Consider the following 22,311-nt stretch of genomic DNA (forward strand, 5'->3'; position numbering starts at 1 on the left):
TGGACAGACGCGGGCTAGGAGTGCGATTTATAGTCAATGCGAATGGTAGCATGCCTTTAACCCAACCTGGAATAGCTGTTCGTTTCTCCGCTTGTGACTGGCAGCACACCGCCGGCACATGACGGTGATCTGTATGGGATTAGTTATATCCCCATCGCTCTTGCTTGCAGATAACGCGGCGTACTTCGGCGCCGCCAAAGGAACATAAAATACAAAATCGCTGTATCAATCAGTGTACGAGTGCGCCCCCATTTTCACGAACAAAAACGGCTCATTTACTGTTTAATTTAACATTTTTTTTAAACCTTGCTTGAGAGCATGCGTGTCAGCATTGTTTTTCTTTTAGAGTACACTTTTTTGAAGGCAGGGCTTTGTGTTTTTCACATAAATGGCAAGGTTCAAGGAAACATCGGAATACCTAAGACATTATATGAAGATGAAGCTGGACATTAAGAGCTCGATGTGAAGATGAAGGCAAGTTGCTCGTAACAGTGTACGCGGACCACAAAGGAAAAGAATCTACCAAAAAAATTAAAGGCTCAGTTTTTATATAAAGGCTTCAGAAACGCCTACTCGCCATCTGAGTGTCACTTCGCCATAAAACATTGTAGCTTTAGCGCCCATAGAAATGTAAAAGCCGTGACAAATACTTTTGCCGTTAACAAAACGAAGCGTGCAGAGACACTCGTGAGATCAGAATATCGGAATGTCATATCCTCCGTTACATTTCTCGTGCTGTGAAAATGTGCCTAGTACACGTGTAGGAATAATCATCCAATAAATTATATCTGCCGGAAACGAAAGGGAACCGGGGGGCAATCGAGCCGAGGATTTATATAACAAAAATCTTTTACTGCATACTTCCAGTAATCATAACTATAAAAACGCTTCAGCTATCCATGCAGCAGTGTGTACTCAGATCACGTCCGGTACAAACGTTCAATTGTGCGTGCGTCACCAAAATACTGCACAGCGTAAGCCAATGGCCTAGAGGTATCTAGAATGCCATAGCATCTAGAATGCCATGAACACCACCCGCCTCATGGTCATTGACACAGCAGACAGCATTCATTCATTCAGACATCTGCCAAAAAAGGCTCCACCCGTCAGGCCTCAGTGAAATACATCAGAATTCTGCAGCTTGATTAAAAGACACAGAGTGTGACACAATCTCAGCGACATTTTACCCACGCAAGCTGAGCGCGTGCGGGGTGGCCTCTGATGTAGCTATAATAAATGAAAACCCCTGTCGACGCGTGTCCTACATGAGAGGACATTGGCCACTGAGTTGAACAAATGCGTGGAAACCAGGAATAGCAGAAGGAAGCGAGGAGGTCAAATAGGCCAACATATCAAATGCAGTCCCACTTTGAACTGCACCTCCACTGAAACGGCACGTTCGCTCATTTTACGGTAGCCACAAGAAAGGAGCTTTAAAGGTAAGCAGCCATTTTTACAATGGAAGAATTTGACATCTACTAGGCGCGCATACATTTGTTACCTCCTAGGCCTGTTCTCTTCAGATATGAACAACGTGTTTTGAGGCTGGTATGTTTTACCGAGTGGATCGAGTTTATGAAGTTTCGAGATGTGACTTATCTACTCTTCGAAATGAATCGTGAAGCCACTGCGAAATTTTACTTGTAATCATTTTCAGCGTGAGCGGGCGGAAACGTTGGCCTATGTAATATTTGGTACTCATTTGCTAGCCCAACTTTTTTTGTGGATAAATCAAAAAAGGGGCAGCCTACCAATTAAAGAAGAAGTGTCGTACAATTTTTTAGCTCACATGAGCGTGACTATGACGGTAGCCTCCATTATACTGAAAGATGGAATTGTAATATGTTCCTTTAAACTTTTCTGTGCCACGAACCCAAGGGGTTCCTTGGACTATTTGACACCCGGCAAGCTCTTCGCTTACTTGACACCAAACCATTTAATAACGTCAATTTCAGTCTTGAGTTTCAAACACATTCGATTGCCAATTTCACTCGATTGTTTCGTGACTGCCTCCATCAGATTTATCAAACATTTATGCATGAGTATGCATGTGGTGTGTCTTCCTTGTTAAACATGTATTGTGAACATATTGCGTGCATTCTTGCTTCTCCGCGTTTTCTTACTCGCAAGTTGGTCCTGTATTTTTTGCAATACCTCAATTTGGAAACACCTCCTTACTCAATTACCTGCAAAGGGCTTTGAGCCTACATTGTTGTTGGTAAGGTACTCTAAAGAAATAAACATAGTAAGTGCAGGTGGTCTTCAGTGTTTACGGCACGCAAATATGCTGTTAGGAAGGCCCCCGCATTCATGGTTCAATGCTGTACTGCAGAAACAAGGTTCCCACATCTTGACACGTGCTCCTCTATTGATATTGAATTATTTTGCCTACTTCAACATACTGCCAAAGATATGTTTGCTGTAATTGGAATAATTATTCTCTGTGACCATCGTTGCCAAGCAAGACTGAAAAGAACGAGAGAGCATGGGCACCTAGGTATGTAAAGATTCAGTAGCCTTGTTTCCAAAGGGAAGACGTGGCTCGGTCTGCAGCCGCGTTTCGGGTGATGGTCTGAAGCCTACGGTGGCAATTCCCAAATCCCTGACATTCGAGAGAGACCCTGGTAAAGTTGTTTAAACCTCGTAAGTCGCCACGAGCGCGCGGTGTTTGTCTAAGAAACAGTACGCCACAATCTTTGAAGTACATAGGAAGTGGGTGTCCTGCGGAAACTAGTTACCCTTCATCATCACCGTGAACAACCGCCTATTTAGGTTCATTGTAGGACAACGGCCTCTCCCCTTAACCTCCACTCGCTCCTGTCTTGTGCTGCCCGAGTCTATTCCTTGCCCCTGGATTTCCTTATTTCCTCTCTCCATCGAGTTTAACGGCCTTTCTCTTCTATTCCCGTCCCTCGGCATCCCTTCTGTTACCCTCATGCTCCACGTGTTGTCAGTTCGTCTCACTACATGCCAGCTGAAGTCCATTTCTTTTCCTTAAGTTCAACTCTGATATCATCTACACGAAATTGCTCCCTGATCCATGATGCTGGTTTCCTTCTCCTACGTGGTACTCACCTCATTATTCCCTCCATCACCTACTGTACCCCCCATACTTTGCTTTAAGATGTTTCGTAAGGCTTCAAGTTGCCGCTCCATATGTCAATATGTGGGAATGAGCGAGCGGGCGCGGTGACGGGATTGCTTACGGAAGGAACTGTGCAATGCTTCTTGACGAAGCCTCGAAAACTAGGCCGTGTAATTTGGCAAATCTGCTTCCGTGAGAATGATCCCAGCCATGATGACTGCCACGAACATTGAACGCGCGGATACTTTTTGTTGGGCTGTTGGTACGTTGAGTGAGATCGTTACCCGTGGACGTTCGAGCGACGTTTTGGCCTGACTTACTTAGAGCTAGTCAACTACTGTCAAGAATTTCTTAGCAAAACACCGAGTGGTTGTAATGACCAGCTTAGAATACTTCCAAAAAGATATCCGGTAAAAACGTCATGATGTTAAAGGTATAGTATTCAGGACGGCCTGAACGCCTATCGCTTGGTTTAGCTAGTCCTCTACTACTGTCAAAAACATGTGTCTGCGTTTGGTCCGCATTGTGTAAGCCTAGCCGGCACAGCAGGCTATGGTAAGGCGGTCTTGTGGTTGTGGAATGTTTAGGTAACTTGACGCGACCTTAATTCCATGGCGTACAGAGCAGGACGCGACGTCAGCAGAAACGTAGTTGTAAAGCCGTTACCACTATAAATGTTCAGTCAAATGTCACCGCGCCCTGCATCTTCCAAGGTGACCCGCCGAATGAACCTAATGGAGAATTCAAAGCATCGACCAACACATTACTGCTGGCACGGCTGTCAGTCGCAAAAGCTGGCGACGACACCGGCTGCAGCCCATCCAGTGAATGACCAAATGAAAGCAACACAGGGGTCTAAAATAACTCGCTGTAGCCAGAACACTGCGGCACACAAGCTGCTGATAACCCCAGAGGTGCACCGGTCTGAACGTTGGCCCGCTTAGAGCTAAACTAGCCAATAATGTTTAAGTGCTTTATCGGGAATAGCGGTTCTTCAAGGCAAGTAGTCCGCGTCATGATGGGATGAGGAAGTACGGCGAACAACCCTAAAATCTAAATTTTGTGGTTTCAAGCCTTAGCTTGCGAGCGTGGCATTGGGCTCTTTCTTAATTTGATTTTGCAACCACCGGAAGGCCATACTTGGTTATGGTTGGTTCTACACGTTTAGAATATGTTTGGCGATGTGGAAATATTAGCTATGAGAAAATGGTGGGTAAGCGGATACTAGCCCTAAAACGTCTCAAAGATAGGTCCACGTGTCATACGCCAAACGCAAACACTTTCTACCTTTCTTTTGAATACTCTTTAGCGTTTGCTTAGCAGCCATATAATACAGTATTTCTTCTTGCTTTAGCATTGGTCGTCTTCTGCCACGCGATCCTAATGACTAAAATTACTCCGTATTTATATATGCAATACACACTGTTCCTAAACAGAAAGAGCTGAAGCGTAGTTTATCAACGAGCAGATGGTAATAGTCCGTCGTAAGGCGGCATCAAACACAATAAATGTAGAGTAAGGAGGTCCTAGACCACGAGGCTGCAGGGGCACCCCCTTCTCTAACTTTCGTAACCACTGGTTTTTCAGGAACTCTAGCTGCGCATTAGTCAGTGACCCACAGATGAACAAAACAACCGGTAATTCTTCATTTTGCTGCCTCGTTAAACGGGTACACGGACAGATTAACACATATCAAAAACGGAGATAGAATTTGTTCCCCCGCGTCATACCAGTGTGAAGAGTTATTCGAGCAATTATGTTTTATTTACGTAAGGTCTAAGAAGACACGCCATAAGGGTCCCTGGTAGTTTTGAAATAATTTTATATTTTCCTTTTTATGTCCAGACACGATGGCGATGGCACGTACGTGTGGAATGGCGAGGCACCTACCAGTTGTTCTGGGTACGTAGAGAAATTGCCACAACATTCAAAACAAGTTACAGCGTCAGAGCTTCCCCTCGAAAACTGTTCCTAGCCACCAACGGTAACAAGTAAAGCATTCGCGAGTCATATTTGTGTATCCACTGATTTTTCGACAATCCAACTTCTTGTTATAAGTGACCCACCAATGAATAATCCAAGCCGTCTCTGAACATTTTCCTCTACAAACACACAAAAAAACTTATAGCCCTTCCCCTACTGTGATGAAAGAACAGCAGTGAAGCCGTAATGGCAAACAAGTAGGTATATTGAGTTGTGCATTCCGGCTGACTAGACTCATTGTGTATACTGACATACACGTAATGTCCTCAGAAATTATTCTATATTAGTTCTCATTGCCTTCGTTTCAGGATATTTTGGATAAAGCTAAAGTGTCAGCCATTTTCTGTAACTACACTTCTCCGAAGACGGCCACGTATTCACAGCAGAGGGCTCTTTTGTGACGTGTCTTTTTTATTATCGATTGAATCATTATAACAGTAAACCAAACTACGCGTAAAGGTAGAGTCGCCTTAGCGGCTCATCGGCGTATAGGGTTGAAAGCTCCTACTTCGAACTTAAATCCTTCGAATTTATTGCTAATTCAAACCGTACGATATGGCCCAGCCAAGTTTCAAAGAAGCATGTGTTCCTAAAACCCGCTATTTCGAATGCGAGAAGTTTCGTCCACGGATAATTCTAATTACCTCTTACAGCGCTAGTTGCTTGGCGCCTGAAACACGGTCAAAAAAATGCACCCGCTGCTTACAGACGAGGCCGCGTCACCTAGTTGAAATAGGAAAAAACAACATGAAACGCTCATGGAAGATGGTTTGAAAGATTTATTCCGGACTACGTCGACGTCGACCTAGTGTTCTTTGCGCTGGCAGATGGTATGCGTTGCGCCGGCAGAACACTACTCAGGTTAGAGAAGCCCCGCCATCGGTGACGACGTTGTGGAGAATGAAGTAGGAGTGCGGCCGTACCCTTACGTTTTAAGGAAGGGGGAAGAAGGTCTCCTGCAACATTCGCTTGTTATAACAAACGTTCTAATATTCGCCTTTAAGCGCAGATGACAGACCGCAATCGCAAAATTTTTGAAGCATGAAATCGTTGAAAATCAGTGCTTTCAATCGTCGTCTAACATGGTTATTCTTTGCGCTCATTAGTTAGACCTTTCATTATTTCGAGCGGAAATGGCTTCTACTTGAGGGTTGAATTACGCGCTTTCACTGTTGAATGTCTTTCGTGTTGTATGCAGTAATCCCTCGTTAACTCGGGCTCGGATATGTAGAAATATCGTTTAGGTCGAAAATTTTTCTCGCCATGCGTTTACCTTCTATGCGCGCTATATATTTGCCCCCTCCTTTATACCAAAACGTTTTTTCATGTAACCACGGATATCTCAAAATTTTGATAGAGAGGACAGACCGCAAAGTTTGCTGCAGGAAGCTGGTAAGGTCTCCGTCCAAACGATTATGTACCACCACGCGCTGAATGCGGTCATTAACGGCAAATGTGCTTCGAGTACATGGTATACGAGGCCGATGTCCCCATTAATGGCATGCTGTGCGGCGCCTGCATCCTTGAGGAAGCTGTGGATGACACAGCTGATCATGCGCATGAGGAGGAGCAGTCAATAGTGCTGGCAACGGTAGAAACATAAAACGTGCTGCGCCTGCCTTGCAACGACGTAGATTGTAGCGGTACCCGCCGCGGTGGCTCAGTGGCTAAGGCGTTGCGCTGCTGAGCACGAGGTCGCGGGTTCGATTCCCGGCCGCGGCGGCCGCTTTTCTGATGGAGGCGAAAAGCAAAAACGCCCGTGTGTACGAGATTTCGGCGCACGTTAAAGATCCTCAGGTGGTCAAAATTAATCCGGAGCCCTCCACTACGGCCCGCCTCATCGCCTGCGTTGTGTCGGCGCGTTAAACCCTACAATCAATCAATAGATTGTAGCGGTAGCCTTGAAGCCTTGAACAGCTCGAGAAGGCTTTTCTCTGACCAGATGCGAATGTGAAATAGGCTGCATCACGCAGTTCTGTCTTCCGCAATAATAAAAATTTGTTTTTCATTTAAAATATGTTTCGTTTATTACGGATGCTACCTTCTGCAATGAAGCTTTTGTTAGCTCCGATTTCGGTGACTTGGTCACACATTTTCGGCATTTCGCTTAACTAAGCTCTGCATATCTCTAAATTTTCACCGGATTTTACGAGTTCAAGTTAACAAGATTTTACTGCATTTTGGTCATGTCCTGACATTCGCACGCGCGTATTCTGCATTGTTTGCAACTTCATTGATAACTAAGTAGTGGCTATACGTAAATGAAACTAGGCGTAATTATAGTATCACCATCTTAGCAGTCCACACTCATGTAATTTGTTATGAGATAGTGTAAACAGAAAATAATGGCAGCTGTTTAACCGTACTGTCTCGTTAGCCAGCCAGGTATTGACAGCAGACAGGAAATTTGTGGCAATAACAACTTCACTCTGGCCTAATTAAGGCAGATAAATAAAAGTCGGAGTAACAGTAGAGCCGGCTTAGAGGCCGATTTATGTCTGTGGTTTACAAGATATGTACATTAGATTCAGAGCCACAGAGCATTTGCATCAGCTATTCAGCAAGCGCTTGCGGCTCTTCGTACACACAACATGATAGACGCACGAAATCTTGGTCACAACCAAAAGCAAGACAGCTTCGCCCTAAAATATTTTTCATTGAACCCAGCGATCGCTCTCGTCTTTAAAATAAAGCGCTAGTAGGGCGCGCGCATACACAGAGAAAACTCCTGTGCCTTGAATTGTGTTATGTGTATACGCTATTGCCGAAAGATGTATATTTCGGCTTCAATTGATATGCAGTACAACAATTGTTTAAACAATATACCAAATGCGCCGTGATTTTAAGGTGTACATATTTTTTTTATATTTCCAGTAGTCGTCCTGGCGTGCTCCGCACCAAGTGACGCTACGAGCCTCTTAAACAATCTACTAGGTGGCCTCCTTGGTGGCCTTCTCGGGGGTGGGAGCAGTCAGCAGAACCAGCAAGATGCAGGTTCCTCAGCTTCGCAGGGGCAGCAACAATCCTCCGGGACGCCAAATTCTGCACAACAGCAGCCATCCTCAGGAGGCTCAAGCTCACAACCACAGCAGCCACCGGCAGGATCGTCAACTTCTATGGGTCAGCAGCCACCATCGGGACCCCCAAGTTTCAACCAGCCGCAGCCACCTTCCGGGCCCCCAAGTTTTAACCAGCAGCCGCCGCCCTCCGGAACCCAAAGTTCTACACAGATGCAGCCCTCCGGGACTCAAACTTCTACACAGATGCAGCCACCGACAGGGCCCCTATTGTTTTATCAATGAAAACTTTTCAATGAAAACTTGTGGTCGCACTATACCAATGTTTGTTTAGTTAAAAAAAAGATAAATTTGTTCAATTTAAAGGATACCTCTACAGACGCTCCATTGAAAGACTGCTAATTAGGATGCGTCGTGTGGGCCAGAGAAGCTTGTGTTTCACCTAAAGTAAAGCCTGCAGCCGACACAACTGTCTGGCAAAAAATTATTCACAAACTTTCAGCCCAACCTAAGGTTACCCTGAGATAAAACTGTTAAAAGTTGGTTCAAACATCTATTCGTTCTCTTCATTTCAAAGTCCTCCTGCCCGAGGCGAGGTTGAATTGACGAAAAATAATGCTTATGCTCTATTGGGTTTTTGCTTTATTTCATATAGGTTCCTTGCAGTGTCAATTTCTAATGATATCATCTATGGGCGGATTTAAACCTTTCTATTATGTATTATATCTACCATTCCAGTCCCTAAAAATTGCGCGCTGCCAATTTGCATTAGCATGAAGGAATGAATAATTCTTCGCTCTGCGGAGAGGGCGACTGGCTGCCTTTTTATGCCAAGAAAGAAAGAAAACAAGGGTACTGCAAGTCCTACCATTTTTTTATTCAGGCCTAATTATCCTAAAACTCAAAGCTATCACTTGTATCTCACCTATTCATTATTCCAGCCGTTAGGCGAAATGTAGCGTAGTTTTATGACGTGCTCATTGACCATGCTTACGCCTTACAATAGCACGTGGAGATCGCGAAGTGATCCAATCTTTCTCTATGTGTTATGTTCCTTCTCACCATTCCAGCTTATAGGTTTATTTAACGTTCTTTTGAGTCAAGTAAAGTTTTTTTATCTCTTCCTTCTATTTGCTGTTATCATGCGTATAAAAAGGCGAATACCTTATAACGCTACGTAAAACTACGCTGTTTAATGAATGGTGAATATTTTTTTTTCATTACTGAGGAAAAATAAATGTGGCTACGAGCACAAATTTCTTTGTTAACCTAGTTTGCAGTCGGGATGAGCACACGAAGACGTTTTTGGCTTATCTGTATTCCGAAACTATGGGGAAATTATTAGGCCAAGAAAGGCAGACTGTGTTACACAATGCAGATAACTAGACTTGCTGGGACACTCTTAAACAACAACAATGCTTTTTTTCAAGAGTGACCCAAAACCTTTGAAGTCAAAGGCTTACCGTTTGTGAATAGAAGCACCTAAAAATATCGCGCAATTTTTTTCAATTGTCTTCGCAGTAAAGCTAGGAATTTATTTCAGTACTTCGAACACTATTATAAGAACGTTAGGTACATGCGATTCCATCTATGCTATCTAAACATCTGAATTCGCCCAGATGACTAAAGTTCTTGGGACAGCGCTTCGGCGAGTCCTTTGTGCTGCTTTCTGCGTCGAGAGAAACTAAAAAACGAGACATTTGCCCTTTTTCAGATGAACAGAGCGAACATCTGCGAAGTTACGTTGCTTTCGCGTGACTGCCGTGGCAACCACGCTGGCCTTCAAAGGCTGCAAGTAGCGTGTATTTTATCACACGTCTTACATTTCACCAGGTTTAGTAGTCCTTTGATTATCTTTTTAGCCAGGCATGCCCTTTATTACAAATTGAAGTAATCGGCAACTTGATATTACCGCATCGTTGTGACTTTCAGGGTGCATGATTGACTGCTGCAAACCAACGGATTACTACAGGGAGACTATCATATTCTACAACCCTACGTCTACAATTTACCTTTCATTTAATAGCAAGCACTGATGAAGAAATGTAGACTGGAAGTGCAGCACCCCTAGTGGCTTTATCTTCTAGTGGATACCTCTGAATAGCTGCAATGGAGAACAAAATGTATTAACACATGTCTGGTTGATGTAAAATTTACAACGACAGCACAGGACCTTGTGTGTTTGCCGCAACACAAGCACAATCTTTCAAATGGGTCCCCCAAAATTTTCTATAGCACATATTTTGCCAGAATTTCTTTCTTGGTAAAGTAAAGATGCAGTGTAGCAATTTTATGACTGCTTTGAATCGGCCACGGTCATATGACAGCTGGTTTCAAAGAAAACACCAGTTACCCTTCTTTGATTTATTCGTCATTGCCTGTCTTAGTCCCACGAGTCACTCTCACTTGAAAACAAGCCAATAAACTCACACAATACACTACAACTTGCGTCTACCGCATACCTGTGCCACATGCTGGTGTGTGCATACGGCATACAGGAAATGCTTCTGACGTTGGAGGCACAAACTTGCCGACTCATCGCTGGTTGTGTGGGCCTTCCTACCATTTTGAATAATACCTGAATTATTGTTCGTAAAGGTCGCAGTGGTATTGAAAATATTTCAAGCATATCAAATGCGAAAACACGGCCACTTCCACCATGTGACTGCACCTTACGTATCGTTGTCAGGGAAACAGAAAGCTTCGTTGAAAAAATTCTGTTAGTAGAAAGTCGTACATTGCTCTTTTTGTGTCGGTTCCTTCGTGTACGCGACGGTGAGCTGCAGTTTCCTTGCGACCGGTGTGTTTGATTAAACCGCTGCTCCACCTAGCGTGTATGTGGGCAGTTTCTCCATTCTGCACGAATCTGCTGTGGCCGGGTTGCCCCGTTATCCATGAAGGTGAAAAGCTCACTAGTATCTTCGGAATTTCCAAGGGGTACCGTGCAAAGAAAGCCAACGCTTAGAAATGTGAGGAGAAACTAAAGAAGACAGATTCCCGAAAGTTCGTATGCAGCGCAGAAAGGGGGGTAAACGAGGTTGTGGTAAAGTGCACTGGATTGGACGGTGAACGGAGGATACTTCATGATTTGCAGCTCGGGGACTCTGCGGCTCTGTGTGAAACAGTTTTCGAACACTGCCGTTAACAGGTATTCATAAATGGTTCAAAATATTACTTTGAAGGTGTTAGGCCCTCGTCGTTAGGGGTTTTTCCTGGCTCTGGGTACAAATACAATGGTAAGGCGTAGAGAAGATGGAAGCGAAGAGATGGAACCTGACACCACCGCGAACGTATCCCCTGGCACCAAAAGCAAAATAATCCCCAGCCTTTCTTCTCTTGGGAAAAATACGAGCAATTTAGCAGTGGTGCGTTATACATCAATTGACGCATCTGTGCACTAAACAAAACACGTTTGTTTTTAAATTGAAATTGAGCCTACTTGCTAGTCTATTAGATGAATGGAATTTTGAAGGACTAGTTTTATTGTAGCGGACAAACATGGCGCTGTTCAACCCCCCCCCTGTATGAGCATATGTACTGAGATCAGACGGCGATTGCACAATATGTACACCTTGATAGTAAGCTACGCATATGTGATGAGAACAGGAACTTCAGCGTATTGTTAGTGTCGTCGCAGTGGCTAATTTTATCACAATATGTTTTGGGATAGCTTCGATAACACGACAGTTATACTCGTTTTCTGTAAGCTGACTGTGTCAGTAGATGGCCGCGTCTTGAAGACAGATTAGATTTCTCAGACGTTTACAACTTCCCTGTGAACTAACAAATGAAACTCACCGTAATGGCAAAGCACTGTAAGCGGTCAATATGAGTGTAATTTGTTTCGGAATATCGATGTGAGCTTGAGAGGTACAGATGATTCAAAAACCTGGGAACGTATTTGTTTCCTCGTACACACGACGCTCAGACGGACGGACCATCACACGGTAGCTATATAAAGCTTCGCTGTACAAAGTTTGGGAAATACAAACTTTTCAATATTGTGATGCTGAATTGCCGAGTTGGACCTCATGGCGATCTGATAATTATATGTGTTACACTTGTGAACTAAAATGGCAAAATTTTGAACAAAATGGCATTGAAGGACTCTGCTAATGGTGACGCCGCGCGCACCAGTAGCAGAGTCCTTCAATGCGTTTAGAAGCATTCAAGGACTGTACCGTTAGTTTGAGCCTTGCTGCGACCATTTTGCCTCACCGTAGCTTTTCTCTCCATGCCCGTGATTCCCGGTTCGCTTTGTGACTCCTCCATAATAAGCTGCCGGCTGTACACCGCCTGAGCTGCTGCAACAAAAAGGCCGGTTCTTTTTAAGATGTTTCGGAGTCTGCGTCTCGAGAGGGCAACTCCCAACAAGATATCCAGAGCCGTCGACTCGGCCAGTTCATAAACACGTGATGTTGGGGCAAGTCATCAGCCCCCCTGCGAATGTACATGCCACTGCGCAGACATTCACCATCATGTCATTTTTTGGGGCAGTGAAGAAGAAGGGAATCTCTTTCAACGTGCATTCGTAAATGTCAAATAATTGTATTGTTTTGTTTTGGTACAGCACACGGGTTTTCTCTCCTTGATTTTCTGTAGGACACTATGGCTAAATTTTACTCCCCAAAAAAGTCGAGCGTGTAAAGCAATTGATGAGCCCGGAAGATTCCGGCAAGCGGTCCAGCCACCGTACTCCAAAAATGTGCTCCGTACACGCGTAGAAATAGAGCGCCAGCTGGTCATAACTGCAGGTCATATGCGGGGTCAGGGGGGTGGCGGAAGCACAAGATTTATTGCTACGGAAAACATTTCCTACGTATTTCACAAAATAAAAACTCCTGAAGCGCTCGCTGCTAGCCAAAAAACAGGGACTATTCCGCTGTACTCACGTGACATCCACCTGCTTTAAATGGTCGACGCGTCATGCCTCCCGACAAGCACCATGAAGTCACTTCATGGTCGAGACCATATCAAATATCACGTGATCAATCTGACTCCTCCTGTCGTCGCAGCATATTGTATTTGACCCGCCCTGCTTAACTTAAATGCACAGGAGCACACCAACGTGAGTAGAGAACGTAACGCTTGGCATGAGCATTTAACACTCACAGGATACGCGCGTGCGTTGCACCTGCCGACATGAAATAAATAAATGAAAGCACCAGTCGACGCGTGTACCACACGATAGACGACGCTAGTTACGCAGAACAACCACAAACTCAAAACAGAAATCGTCAAAAGGTGAATTATTTGGGCTTACATCGTGCTTCGGGCTCCACGTGAACTGCTAAGATTCATCGTTTTTTTTTTTTTTGCCGATAACTACATGGGCCGAACTGTGAATATGAGCAGCCGCTCCAAACCGTACAAAATTAACGTCTAAATTGGGCACTTTCTTGAAATTAACTTTTACTTTGGGACCCGACGTGTATGCCTTTGCGCCATTCCGATGCCGTCAAAGTAGTTTGCATTTGGGACTTTGATTGAGGCGGCACAGGACAAAGCTTCACCTTTAAACCATCTTTCGTTAAGAAAGAGGCGTTGATCTTTTAGTGGCACAGAATGTTCAGGTCGCTTCGGCAGCGAGTTCTTGGAAGCTGATTGTTTACACAAGAGCAATGCATCGACACCAACATCGATATTCGGATTGTCTGTTAGAAGCATTGAATCGGTCATTTCAGCATAGATTTTTGAGTTGAGTACCTGCCTGCGTTGCACTTATCAAACAGTTCATCTATGGTGTAGCCACATACACAAGCACAAATAGTAGAAACGCGGCTTCAATGTAATAGAGACACAGATCTTCCCTCCAAGGAACCACCGTGACTGATCGCTCGAAGTTAAACTCTCGTACCGGAGATCCGACACTAGGTCACGTGCTCCAGTGCGGGGAACGCTGGGTAAATTCACCGGGCCATCTAGAGTGTGCTCCGTGAGTGAAACACTTAACCCTCCCTCCTCCATTACCCCTCCGCCGTGGTGGGAGTTTATGGTCCCGCAAGCCGCAAAAGAACCGTTGGCTGCTAGAAGAAAGCTTTGCTTTAAAACCAACGCCGACCACGAAGCGTCGTAGCTGCGTGCCAAAGGCGAAGGTCGCGCCATCTGACGGACGATATGATAGCAGCCACAATTCCTCGCAGAGCTGTGCAGTGAAATGCTGATGGTAGCCGTTCCACGAAGGTTGTTCTCGCGCGACACACGCCGCCAGCTTAACCAACGCCAAGCGCTTGTGATGTTATCTGGCCACCCAAGAAAGCGCCGTTCCTCCTTCTGTATTGTTCTCGCTTTGTGGGCTACGTTACCTCGATTCACGCGGTTCTCTTCCGAACAGGGTTGATACACTTATACGTTGATGCCGCCTTTTTGGGTCACTGGTTGACAGCCGCAGCGAGACCACGTTATAAACTTTCAATTCAATGAAATTTACTCCCGAAGTTACTGTGCTGTTGCCGCGTGCTGGTATTTGGGGTTTACGACACGACAGATAGCGTACGTCAAATTCATCCGCTAAGGTAGATGACACGTGGTGTTAGGAAGTGTAGATCATCGGCCTGCCGGATAATTCGTTCGTCTTCTACAGCGCGGCTCTACGACTGGCTTTCTTCGGTACACACACGCTTCACGCTTGCATTCCCTGCCACGACAGATCCAATCTTCCTATTTATTTCGCGTTGCAGAATTTTGAGGAAAACGTAAACAACTCACAACTGAGCTGTTGTGCGTTTGAGCCGCTGAACAGCGGTATACAATGGCCGGTCGTCCTGGCTAGTTGTTACTTCTTCTGAGGACCTGCTCATTGGCCACGGAGTACAACTTCAAAGTAAAGCTTACGTGTGAACACCACGGCAGAAGCCCCTTGTGCCGTAAGATACGTGGCCGACCACGTCGAGCGAAGTATTACTCTAAGCGTTGAGCACTTTGGCCCAATATGGCGGCGGCCCTGGGAAGGGGCTGTGGCGCGGTACCATTCTAAGGGTGTCTCCACTCTGTGCGGTCGTGCTTGCAATGAGCACCCTAGCTTAAGCAGCACTTCTTTCGACTCAGGAAGTCATCGCCTCATCGGCGAATACACGATTGCTCGCGCTACTTTGGAATTATTCCGCAGCACGTCACCGCCGCGGAACAAGTCTCGCGCGGCACTCTAGGCATACCGCGCTCCATCTCACACTTTTGCCATACTCTTGTCGTCCGCTTTACTCTTCGACCTATGTTATGTTCCTTCTCGTTGTCGAAGTTACAACGATGTCGATGGCGAGTGACGTCGCGAAATGACAGGAGTGGGTGCTACTGAGCGCTATAAAAATCAACTCGCCATTCCGGCCTGCGAAAGTGGCAAAATAGCGAAGCTTTTTAGCACACGACACACAAGGGTCACAAAATGGAGGTGAAAGGTATGAGGAAATTTTGTTTCCCCTGCAACCGGCCTTGAGAGACAGCTACAGTGATAGCTGCAGTGAAGCTGGAACGTTACTTAGATGTACTACAACTTAGTGTTGCCTTTCCCAATCCTTTTTTCCATTTCATACCCACAGGACTTTATAGCCTCCTCTCTGCAATAAAGTCATTAATTCATTCATTCTCCTGAATCTGGATGGCTGTTGTTCCTAAGAAAGACATATACGTACGCCCAATAACATTTATTTTGACTGTACTGGTCTTCAAAGTGGTGCCTATTATCGTTAACTGGTCTATTCAAAATGCATGTCCAGGCTATAATCATATGTGCTTGAGATCCAAATCATGTTTTGAACTGCGGGCGGCTTTGGCGATGACCTCGTTATTGTAGCCCACGCACCCGCGCATACGTTTATTTTCCAACGCGCGCCTTTGTCCTCCTTGTAAATGCATCACGCAATACGAAGTGCACCGTAGGACGCATAGCTTCGACGCGAGCGGCCATATTCATTTTTGAATGGTACGTGATGTTTTCAATGATGCTTCTTTCATTTGAATGGGGCTTTCGGGTTTTCATGTTTTTCGTGGAGATTTTCCGCTCTTACGCGTGGCAGTAGACATTTCCATTTCCATTGAGATTACCGTTTTCAAGCTGGTTTGGCCACAATGTGTTTTTCCGTGCACGCATATTTATTTATTTATTTATTTATTTATTTATTTATTTATTTATTTATTTATTTTTGCATACTGCAGCCCAATAGGACTATCGCAGCAGTGGGTACGTACATGGAGTGAAATAACACTACTCTTCACAGATCAATTCCGAGAAAATTGACAACTCAATAGAACTCGCGCATGTTTCCAAAAAATGAGACACAGCAGGTAACAACAAGTACAGGAAAGATTGAATTATACAAAGATTCAGGCAACACAACCAATTTAAATTACACAAACATTTTTCTAAAGGCAATACCCTTACTTCTCCTGGTAGTAAGTTCCATTTTTTAATTGTTAATGGGAAGAAGCTGTACTTAAATAGATTAGTGTTTGGTCGAAAAGGTGCAAGGTTAAGCTCGTGGCTATTTCTAGTACATTTCAGTCTATCAGGAGACAAATAGTTGTTATCCAATAAATAGCGTGGAGTGTTCGTGAGAATGTGCAAAAGTTTAATGCATTCGCAATCAGGGCGTACGAACAGGGGTTGTAATTCCAGTGTGGCTAGTTTCGATGACGGGGAAAAGTTCCAAACGAAGCGGCGGCAAATGAAGCGAATTGATTTCTTTTGAACTGATTCAAGCACGTTAATTTCTGATATTTTCTAAGGATTCCAGATAGTACAGGCATATTCTAGGATGGGTCGGATGAGCGTTTTATATGTTAGCAATTTTGTCCTTATTCTTATTCCAATTCCGGGTCCTTACCATAAATGCCCGGCTTAAAAATACTCGGGGCACTTAAGTGCGTTTTGCGCTGTGAAGGTGGACGCCTTGCAATACTTATAAACTGCCATTTAGAGGGAAATTTTGTTTCCGTCTCTCGCTTTCTGTCTCATTGTTTTAGTTTCTGTTTCTTGGCAGAAATCACTACGGCAGACAAGTTAGAGAAACCTAAAGCCACAGCTACCCCAGAATAACAATTCTCCATATTTGGCAATCACAGCATCTACCCACGTGCCATCATGCTGCTGACCTGCCAGCGATATGACGTCAGCACCACAGGCACTGCTTTAGCCTTTGTCATACGGTCGCAACATGCTGTGTTCGGTCGTGGTAACGCCCTCGCTTCGTATACCCTGGGCACCCCAGTTGTACTGCCCCACAAACGCAATTGTGTTTTTACTCTCTACATCGGCAGCGATTTTTTGTAGCGCAGGAGGACAATGCCGGCTTTTGCCCAATGGGGTATTTAAGACATTCGCCTTAAGAAATTAGGCTACAAAATTTACTGTCAGATTGGGCGTCGTCCTTGTAAAGACTAGGTGCTCATTCGCTTCGCTGCTCGTCATTAGGTGCTGCTCACAATGTTTAGCGCAGACTTGAAAGACATGCAATATTCTTTCTCGTACTTTGCTACCGTCGCAAAAAGTACATGGAGAGTTTCTTTACAAAGATAGTGAGCTTTTTTTTCCTTTAAAACAGAAATATTTGGCAATGCACATTCGACGCTCACCATATAAAGATCCAAATTTATAAAAATGTCCAGTAGCCCACTTCTTTAACAGAGGCCCTCCTTATGCCTATAGGTTTCCTATGATTGTGGAAAACTTTCTTTTCTTGCAATGCACATTTTAAAGTAAAGGTTAAGATTATACACGGGTATTCTGTGCACTTAAACAAAAGAAAACGGGAGCAGTGAAGAGACTCTGCAAAAAGCATTTATTGACAATTGCTAGGGAGCAATAGAAAATTGTACGCGAAGAATACCTCTTAGGCTTACCTGGTCGTGGTAATGGATTTACCTGATGGAGTTTATGCATGTTTTATTGGGTAGAAGTTGGGGAATGGAGAAGCTACTTTCAGAGGTAAAGAACCGGGTGCGAGACTATAGCGCGTAACAATAAACCCACACGAAAAGTTTAGAGGTTTCTGAGGATTACGCTGTTTGTGAAAAAAAATTCACGCCGCTTGTTCTTTTCTGCGTGGTACATTCTTCGGAAACACGCGCTTTATTTACATAGGGTACAAAAGGCACGTCCTTAACGTCCTTTGCAGAATTCATATATTTTCTCAGTTTGTTATTTCTTCAGATACGATGACTGGGACAAGTGGAGTTGCGGTGTACCTGCCGGTTGTTCTTGGTACGTATGGATATCACCCCGAAGTTCTAATCAAGTTACACTTTAAGAGCTTCACATGCAAAGCTGCTCGTAGCAACGAACAAAACAAGGGACCCAAGCACGGGTTAACCTTGGGGAACCTTGAGACTGTCAGTTCTTCAGAATTGATATGCAGCAAGCATCCAGCAAACAATCTCACTCGCGACTCCCCAAGAAACGCGAATTTTTTTTTACCAAAAAAAACAAAAGAAATTCATCACAGATTCAACAATGGCTATCGTCTTCACCGAATCACGTGAGGAGCACACATTCAGACCTGAAAGGAAGTGCAAAATGACATGGCCTATATTTTATCTTGCATACAATATGTTATAACCACAATCTTCAAATCTGATATCACCGACGCCCTTTATATGCCGTAAATGATTTTTGTATGTTCTTAACAAAAGGCGGCCTAATGTAAGGTTAATATTTGTGTATATTTTCAGCCACATTCCTGGTTTGCTCCACACCAAGCAATGCCACGAGTCTGCTGAGCAATCTACTAGGCGGCCTACTTGGCGGCTTTCTTGGCGGTTCCCAAAATGGTACTAACTCGCAGGAGCAGCCGCCTACAGGAGTCTCAACTTCGCAAGAGCAGCAGCCATTCTCGGGGCAATCTTCTTCCATGCAGCAGCAGCCACCCAGTGGGTCGCCAACTTTTACACAACCGCAGCCACCTAGCGGAGCACCAAATTGTACACAACAGAAGCCACCCACCGGGAGTTCAACATTTACACAACAGCAACCACCTGCAGGGCCCCCAACGTTTTCATAAAACGTGTCTGTGAACACTAATTAAAAAATCTTCGCGCACTTTAGACAAATTACTGTTCGCAGATGGGAAATTTCTGCATGGCATTGAATTTGGGAGACCCGTTTTCTTTCGAGAAGCTAGTGTGCAACAAAGGATAGAATATGCACCACTGCCTACAGATTCGACAAAAAAATTTGATCAACGTCCTGTTGACCAAAGCAAGAGGACATTTCGACTAAATTGTCACCTTGGTCCTAAGCGTTGTTTGTTCTGTTCAGTTCAAAGTCCTTTTAATCAAAGCGATAGCCACACCTGCAAAAAACTACGTCAATTAGGTATTAGTGCTCTTTTTTATTGTGAACTGTGTCGGTAAATAAAACTAACACCGTGCGCTCAATCAACCTACTTTTGTATGTTACTACAGCCGTCTTCTACCTTAGTTAAATAATTGTGTTCGGTAAATTTTGACCATCCAAAGATGAATCAAACTGTGTTGAGTGAAGAATTCTACTTGCTGTGTTTTTTTGTCTTTAGAAAGAAGGGTCTTATGATACCGTGAACTGGACCGTTTTCAATGCACCTTTTGTTATTTCATGTGGCATGTATCAAACTATACCCTCAACTGCATCATTTCTATTTTAGTTTTTTCTGAATACAGCTGTTTGGTAAAATATATAGTGGTGTGGTGCAACCCCTACTAGACAATATTTACTCTGTACAATTCCACGCAGGGATAGCGCAGTGATCCAAGCCTTCGTCTTATGTTTTCAATTCCTTCTAACAGCTTGCAGCTTCTAGCACTGCTTCTTGCTTCCATTCGCGTTCCTCTGAGTTAGATGAGATCTTTATATTTACTGCGTCTGGCTCTTGTTACATGTCTTGAAGGGCTATATTAATTAGGTGATGCATTTTATTTACCCTAACAAATTGAGATGACCGCGGGACAACCGATATCCCAGAACGCAATTCTTTTGTCAATTTGCTTTGTGTCCGGTCGGGAAGGTGCGGTCATCTTTTGCTAATATGAAAAGACAAGCTACAAGCAACACGTGCTGACATGTTGCTGTGACATCCTGACAATGCGGGAGAGCTTTTGTTTAGAAATCTTCGACAAAACATTAAACCTCGGGATGCTATCCTTCCTGAGCGAAAGCTTTTCAGGTACTTCGCCATCTTCTTAGCTTGTCTCCGCAAATAAACCAATAAGCATAATTATATCACTCACATCAAAGAGTAGAGATACCCTTAGACCTATGTAATTCGTTCGCTGATATCAAAATGTTTGTCTTCACCATAGTGCAGCTTCTTCTGAGCGTAAGGCTGAAGGCCGTTACACGTTTGGTGTCGTATGTAAATGGCAGCAAATAAGGACCATGCGTTTGCTCAATCTTGATTACTATTCTTTATAACGATCGACAAATTTGTATTGCTTTCATCGGTGTATCCACTCAGGTCGGTTGAGCTCCGAAAGATTGTGTTTTATTATGTCTCGTGGAAGAAGACAGAATATTTTAGGAGAAGCCACATTCGGCTAGTTTTAGGGGCGCTTTCAGTTTCTTGCAATTTAAGTTTTTCTTCAGACAAAAATTCGAGGATTCTGCAACACTAAGTTGTGCTATCTTACTTGCCACGGTTGCTCAGTGGCTATCGCGTTGTGCTGCTGAGCCCAAGTACGCGGGTTTGATTACCGGCCGCGGCGGCCCCTTTTTTCATGGAGGGGAAAAGCGAGAACGCCCGGGTGTAAGAGGTGTCGGCGCACGTTAAAGATCCTTAAGTGGTCAAAAGTAATCCGCAGCCCGACACTACGGCGCGCCTCATCACCTCTGTAGCGTCGGCGCGTTAAACTTCATAATGAAATCAAGTTGTACCTTCTGGAGTGTTGGTGTGCCTAGCTAGCTGACTACGCTGGCATCATTTAACCAACAATGGTGCTCTAACCTTTTCACTGAAATTGGACGGGATGTAAATCAACAGTATGCACTATCCCTGCTTCAGTTTCTGTGTTGGACTCACATGTGTGTTCATCGGTGGAGTACCTGCATTGCAGAGGAAACGGTATATTCAACTTTCCTTGCAAATGCGAAACTTCTTCACAATATTATATTATCAGAGTACCTCTGCGTCTGCCCGCCTGGAGTTCAAAGTATCAGTATAAACGTGTGTTGGCCACAATTGGAAAAGGCAAGAGGGGATGATCTACGTTGGTCCTATAGTGATCACCCTGTACGGTTGGCATCTCTAGTCTAGGAAGTCATGGCCTGCCACAGCACGAACAGCGCTTTAGGCGTGCCAAATTCATACGTATCCTTGAAGAACACAAGTCACAATATGGCAATTTTGCAAGTGAACGTAAAAACCAAAGTCCTCTCTTGCTGGTGTCATTTAAATGGGCAGGTGTGAGACCGACGCTTCACGGTTTGCCTAAATGAGGCAACTATTCTTTGCGGGGGATGTAATGAATTTGATGGGAGCCAGAAACTCACCAGTGATGGCCTAGCAGTGATTCCGCAGTTCGGTACACGTACTACTCGGAAAAAAAACAGCGCTAAACACAGTGAAATGCATTTTCATTGTTCTGTGTTTTAACGATTCATTTTTAGCATCCTGTTTTAGCTGTGTACTGCCTGCCCAATAGGCCAAGAAATTACTGAGTTTTATTTATGAACACGGCATTTTTTGTTGTTTTTTGTTGTTGTTCATGTCGGCCATACGAAGATCACCAAATATGCTGAAGCTATTTCTGTAACCTTTGGTTGGCACCTTGATGCGGTCACCTTTACTTTAAAATTGTCTACCGACGCCCAGCTACGATTCTTGGTTCTTGTCTTTGGCATTAGAGATGAGCACACTAGATGAGAGTTTGCGCTTAGGTACTGAAAGGGTTGTTTACTTTTCAGTTCACCCCACAGTAACCTCGTAGAGAGGGGAGTCATCGCAGGTGTACATAGGAATACCCTCAACAGGTCCTGTCCCCATCGTGTGCAGCACATTTTTGATATCCACTCCATCGCTTGAAGATTGCCACCTACCCGATAAAGCTCCACTCCGCTATAGCGACAAAGTTGACGAGTGAACTATGCTTGATGGCTCTGGAGATGTGTCCTTAGAATGAGAGACAAAAAACCGAGTTCTGTCGTACGTTTACGTCGTGAGCCGTGCACTCAAGAAGGCTGTCTTTCGTATTCTGAATTCCACCTCTATCGAGCCTCCAGTCGAGGACATCATTGAAAGCGATTTTCGCATGTAAAAGCATTGC

The sequence above is a fragment of the Haemaphysalis longicornis genome, unplaced genomic scaffold (assembly GCF_048455015.1).
Source record: "Haemaphysalis longicornis isolate Haplotype H1 unplaced genomic scaffold, Haemaphysalis longicornis Haplotype H1 scaffold_5, whole genome shotgun sequence".
NCBI lineage: Eukaryota > Metazoa > Arthropoda > Arachnida > Ixodida > Ixodidae > Haemaphysalis > Haemaphysalis longicornis.